The sequence below is a fragment of the Cervus elaphus genome, chromosome 1, assembly GCF_910594005.1.
Source record: "Cervus elaphus chromosome 1, mCerEla1.1, whole genome shotgun sequence".
Taxonomy (NCBI): domain Eukaryota; kingdom Metazoa; phylum Chordata; class Mammalia; order Artiodactyla; family Cervidae; genus Cervus; species Cervus elaphus.
In genome coordinates this window covers 48684163-48690698 of record NC_057815.1, presented here as the reverse complement: position 1 = coordinate 48690698, position 6536 = coordinate 48684163, and the positions used below count along the sequence as shown (strand labels likewise).

At 41.2% G+C, this 6536-nt stretch overlaps 1 protein-coding gene across 2 annotated transcripts in view; it reads left to right on the top strand.

Moving 5' to 3' along the window:
* The first annotated feature begins 2492 nt into the window (after window positions 1–2492).
* Window positions 2493–6536, top strand: part of NUCB2 (nucleobindin 2) — a 40871-nt gene continuing 36827 nt past the window's right edge. Inside the window, exon 1 of one of the 2 annotated variants that reach the window (XM_043901896.1) lies at window positions 2493–2639. The gene's annotated coding sequence lies outside the window, so the exon portion shown is untranslated. The remainder of the gene's footprint in view (window positions 2640–6536) is intronic. The other variant, XM_043901906.1, reaches the window with a different exon arrangement.

Below are 6536 nucleotides of genomic sequence, written 5' to 3'. Positions count from 1 at the left end.
GAGAAATAATGTCTACGAGCATCTCTTCTCTAACAGTTTACATACATCATTTGAACCCTTATAGTAAGTTCACTATTATGATCCCAGGTTACAGATAGAGAAACTGATATCAGTATTTTATCCAACATTAATATATGGGCTATGGACTTACTATGTGCCAAGCACCCCTTTGCTTTACAAATATGAACTCATTTAATCCTCACACGTTTATGAAGTGGGAACTATTATTGCCTCCATGTTATAAATGAGGAAGCTATGCTATGGACAGAGGTTAAGTTACTTGGCAGAGAACACTCAGGTAATAAAGATAGAACCGGGTTTTTAATTCAGGCAGGGTTGGGACCTAGTTTTGACTCCAAAGCCTTGTTTTCTTCTTTGAACAGTGCAGTAATGTGTTCTTCCGTCCTCCTCCCCATCAGGAGATTTTCCATTAGTGCTAAAGCCTGAAGTTTGGAGTTTTAACTAATAAATAAAGTAACATTTCCTTATAAGTCCCTCAGCCCACAGTTCCAGGGTTCATGATTAACATTCTTATTTTTCTCTATCACAAAAGCACCTTTACTAGTATAGATGCTGTTGCCTGCTTTACAGGCACATGACATACTGAAATATTTTCCTTAGTGATCTCTCCTAATCCTGAATCTTGCTGTTTCGTCTCTGTTTGCCCTGTCTTCCTGTTTTCTTCTTCCTTCACCCCAGAATATTGCTAAGAATATTGCTGACATCTCAGTCACCCAGTTATGGTTCTTTCTTTTTTCATTGTGGTGTTGGACTAATCCAATTTCTTATTTTCCATTGGGTTACTAGATAATAACAATAAATAATATTTATCTTGATAATAGTGTAGATAATTACCATATCTTTCAGGGCTTCTCCTTAAAGGGTTTAATTCAAATGTTAGGGCTTAGATCAAGCACAGTGTGTTTGGCCCTGTGGCAGATAATGGGTAATAAAAATGTGGAAGATACTTCCTGCTTTTGATGTATTTACAATTTAGTATTTTCCACAGGGATGGGATGTGGCTTGTCTCTTAATCTAACACTAACATTGGTCACTAATGACATATTAATATTACCAATACCCTCACATTAGTATTTATATTTTTCAGATAGAGATTTAGTGTTCCTACACCATAACTTCTTGAGCATGTTTTCTTACTGTAGTGCTTTCATTCTTCAATCTGTCCATCAGAACTGAGTATGATTATTTTCCTTACATTTGCCTCTGCTATTAAACCTTCAGTGGAGGCAGTCACAACATTCTAGGACTTTCATGACAGTAAGGGAGATAGTTTGAGATTTTAAGAAAAGGGACAAGCATTTCCTCCTGAACCTTAAAAAAAGCGGAACTTCTAGGCATTGTTCTACGTGTACAGATGAGAGTTGTGTAAGAGTAGAGATGGCTGGTCTTGGAATCTAGAGAGCTGAATTACAGTCGTGGCTCAGCCACTCACATGAGACTGACTAGCATTTATCGAGTATTTACTATGCGCCTGTCACTTTCCTATTTACTTATGCTGTAAAGAGGAGGATACCATTATTATTCTCATTTTATAGACCAGGAAAGTGAGGCACAGAGCGCTTAAGTAACTTGCGGCGAGTCAAGGAATTGGTTTCATGTGGGCAGTTGGGCTCCAAATAGGTGATTTAGCTACTACCCTGTATTATTTCCTGATTAAAAGCAGCTAACATTACTAACATATGCAGCAGGTTCTATACTGATTTTCTGGAATCTTATCTAATCTTCACTAACAACTCTGAGATAAACACCATTTTCACAAGCAAGAAAACAGCTTCAGAGAAAGATGCCATTACTTAGCAGACTCAATCGAAAGCAGCCTCGAGGCTCCAAAAGTCTCTCTAATCCTCGAGCCACGAGTATCTTTGAGGATCAGTTTCCCCATCTTTAAAATGATGGGTGTGGAACAGATGTCTCAGTTCTATAAGAAGGAGGGTGAGGAGAAAAGAAAGATACCGCAGACCGGTGTGAGAGAAGGTGAAACAAAAAGGAATCAAGCCACAGTGGCCCACGGCATAACAAAACCGGGGTAGGTGAGGTTACAAATACGGGTAAGATTCCCGCCATGGAGGAGGCCCGGGGTGTTAGACCCAAAGGAGGCCTGCGGGAGATAACCGCCTGACCCTCTGTCTCTGACCAGGCTGGGCGCTGCCAGCGCGCACCGGCGGCCGAGGGGTAGGAGACACCTGTTTTTTTGTCCCAGTCCCGGGTAAGCACCTCACCCACCCAAATCCTGCTCCACAGGATTCTCCATGAAAGCCCTAGAAGGAAGGGGCGCGGCTTCCTAGTCCGCGCCGCAGAGCGCCACGTCCCTCTTGGCTCACCCTCCTCGAGGCTCCTACGCCTTAGAGCTCCACACCGCCCGCCTCCTAGCCCTCCGGCACCGCCTGGTCTCCGCCCTAGCCAATCGGCACCTTCCACTCTCCCGGTGGGACCAATCAGCGGCTGCCGGGAACCCGGGCTGTCGCCATGGCAGCAAGGAGGCGGGAGCGCGCCGTGGGTAGAAGTACAGAGCAGAGCCGGCGGCTGGGGGCTTTAGAGGCCAGCCTGTTCCCTGCAAGCGTTCAGCAGGCGGAGCCTTGCGCTTGGAGACCCGGCTTCGCAAAACTGGCGGCCTCGAGGTGGGTGAGGATCGGGAGGCTGGGGCGGGTCCTGAGATAAAGCTCAGTTCTTCGCCTGCCCTGCCCCAGCAGTGAGGATGGTGGGAACTCCACTATGGACGGGCACCGTGGGGAGTAGGTTCCAGCTCTAGCTGGAGGCGCGGGGTCCCTTTCTCCGTTCCACTCTCTGCAGGGCACCGGTGCTTTCTTTGGGGTCTATCAAGGGGCAGGCTCTTGGCGAAGAGCAGGCGAGGGGCGCTAAGTGCAGGACCGAGTCCCAGGGTGGGCTCCAGCCTGGCCTTGGCAGGGCGATGGGCGAGGGAGGTGCTCACTGGTGAAGAGAGTACACCTACCACTTCCAGGCTGATGCTCACCACATCCCGCGACACCGAGCTAAGCTAGGCCGGTGAATCCTGCTCTTCTACCGGTTCTGTTAAGCCGGCAGCCGCTGACAGCAGGAGAGGAGAAAGTTCGTGCCAGTTGCGGTATTGTGTTCTCTAAGTGACAAATCTTTAGATGTGAGATGGTGGTATGGAGTTTGAGAAAGACGGTACTGTCTTGTTGCACCTGCTAAATGGTAACTGAGTGACTAAATATGCTTATTGTTGTGGTTGGTTCTGGGCAGTGGTTTTGGATGACAATTATTTTTATAAAGTCAAGCAAGAGAGGAAATATGAACTTGAACCATTGAACCATTCTCGTTTCTTGGAGACAGAAACCTCTTGAAAGTCTCAGAGTGTCTACTAAACTGCTAAACTGGATACTGTCCATTTACACAATTGAATAAGAATGGTGCCATCTAAGCCTTTTAGTAAAGCTATTAAATCCGTGGGTGAATATGAACACCAAACTATGTATTACTTTGGTTAGAAAAGGGAGAAGGAGGGAGAAGAGAGGTTAAATGCAATTATATCTGATTGTCAATTTTGTTTGAAGGAAATTGTGGACTTTCCTTATAAGAACTGAATTGATGAGATGGTTGCTTTAAGGAATGGATGAAAAATAATATGATTAGTGGTATAATAGATTTGGATCGGGTAGCTTATAGTGGTTTTTTTTTTTTTTTTTTTGCAGCCTGCTTAAATTCCTTGTTTCTTAAGATCCTCCCTCATAAATTTGATTGAATTGTGTGAGACAGTCTCCAGATTCTTGTATCTTGTTCCTCATAGATAGTGCCTTGGATTCATTCAGATTTAAGCCAAGTTGTATTTCTTGTTTTATAAATTTGAAAACTAAGTTCAACAAATGTTGAACAAACAGATATTTGAACAATTCTTCCTCAGTTAGTAGAGTTCCAAGTTTAAGAAAAACATGGAAATTTAGAATTAGAAATGAAATATCAAATAATATCCCTCTTGTTACTAGGGTGAACATAGGAACTTCTGTTTCTCATCTTGGTCTTGAAACTCCCCATGATCTGCTTCAGCTTTCCAAGATGAGTGAGAAATTCGTTTGTCTCCTTGTAGTTGTCCATGTTGTTCTCCATCTATTCTAGTTTTATCTGCTTTGCAAGGGTGGAGTCCATGTTGCGTTTACATATTTGATTTCCCGAGGTATTTATTGTTTATACCACACATTTTGTATATACCCTTTCAGTATGCTTTTTGCTAAGTTGATTTGTGCTCTGTAAATGCCAGTTAAAATGACTTGCACAATTAAGGTGATAAAGGTACTCTTCAAAACAGTGGCTATTGATTATGGGCACTAATATAGAGTATAGGTAGCATGCTCAATACCAGTGTCATTTTATTTTGGGGCATATTATATACCTCCTAGATATATCAAACTAATTTTTGTGTTATTTAGAATACGCACGTTCTAAGTGTTTTCCACTTTCTAAGGACCGTTTGGGTGACTGAAGTGTGTAAAATACCCTTTTAAGTATTGGGTAGCTGGAGGAATCAAGTGTAAGATTTTAAAATGTATCAAAAATAATTCTTAAATAAATAATCCTCTAAGTATTGTGAGTAGTTGAGTTGACTGTATTTGCATGATAGATGGTTAACTTTTTAAAAATAATTGAAGGTCTAAAATGGGGAAATTGTTATTCTTATGCTTAATACATGCAGTTAGTTTATAGACTTTAAAAAACAGGTTTCTAACAATTTCAAATAATTTATTCAAGGAAAAACCTTGACAACTTGAATGACTAATCTAAATTTTCTAAAACCTCCACAATCTGGTAAAAACTATATTTCATTAGAATTAATTCTAAAGGCCAGATTCCAATCCTGGCTCTGCCATGTGATCTTGGCCAAGTCAGTTAACTTCCCTGTGCCTTAAACCTTTTATAAAAGTAGGATCTGAACTGAACCACTTCTAAGATCATTTCTGATTCCAGCATGTTCTGATTTTAAAAATCTAAAGCAACCTAATGAAAAATTAAATAGCAGCTGCATTTCTTTTATTTTTTGGCAGAACTTTTTGACATACTGTATTTTAGTTATCTGAAGTACAGTTCAGTCGCTCAGTCATGTCTGACTCTGCCACCCCGTGAACTGTAGCACGCCAGGCCTCCCTGTCCATCACCAACTCCTGGAGTTTACTCAAACTCATGTCCATTGAGTCAGTGATGCCATCCAACCATCTCATCCTCTGTCGTCCCCTTCTCCTCCCGCCTTCAATCTTTCCCAGCATCAGGGTCTTTTCAAATGAGTCAGCTCTTCGCATCAGGTGGCCAAAGTATTGGAGTTTCAGCTTCAGCATCAGTCCTTCCAATGATCACTCAGGACTGATCTCCTTTAGGATGGACTGGTTGCATCTCCTTGCAGTCCAAGGGACTCTCAAGAGTCTTCTCCAACACCACAGTTGAAAAGCATTAATTCTTCGGTGCTCAGCTTTCTTTATAGTCCAACTCTCACATCCATACACGACTACTGTAAAAACCATAGCCTTGGCGAGACAGACCTTTGTTGGCAAAGTAATGTCTCTGCTTTTTAATATGCTGTTTAGGTTGGTCATAACTTTTCTTCCATAGAGTAAGCATCTTAATTTCATGGCTGCAGTCACCATCTGCAGTGATTTTGGAGCTCCCCAAAATAAAGTCTGTCACTGTTTCCACTGTTTCTCCATCTATTTGCCATGAAGTGATGGGACTGGATGTCATGATCTTTGTTTTCTGAATGTTGAGCTTTAAGCCAACTTTTTCACTCTCCTCTTTCACTTTCAAGAGGCTCTGAAGTACAGTATGTGTAAATAATGAAGACATTGTAATTTTAATAAATTAAAAAATTTTGCTGTTGCTTTTATGTTTATTGAATATACATGTGAGCAACAGTACTTGCTTTTCAGAAACTCATTATCAAGCATGCTGTAGGGACTGGGGAGAGATAAATTAGGAGTTTGAGATTAATATACACACATTATCAATTATAAAACAGATAAGCAGCAGGGACCTGCTGAATATCACAGGGAACTATATTCAATATCTTAATAACCTATAATGTAAAATAATCTGAAAAGAATATATATATACACCTGAATCACTTTGTTGTGTACCTGAAAGTAACACAACATTGTAAATTAGTTATACTTCAGTTTTTAAAAAGAGTTGATTTAAAAAAAATTAATACTATAGCCATCTGTTAAGATTGGGAAAAAGGCAAAGTACTGGTTTTCTTGATTGGTGTCCTTTTCTACAGATACGAGCATCAAAGACACTAGGATCTATACTGATATCTTGATATAGGGAAGGGTTAGAATACAGCTCAGCTGGTCATACATCTGATATTTTATTTTAAATCTCACTTTCCTATTGACTCACTTTCAAATGGAAAAATGGAGTTGAGCAGTGGGTTGCCTTTTGCCCTTTTCACTGCTGCCATGGAGAAATTTAGAAGCCATCTACTTTTCTCCACCCCACTCCTTTTCTCCGTCAGAATTCTGACACTGACAGTAGGATGAAACAACCCAAGTTTC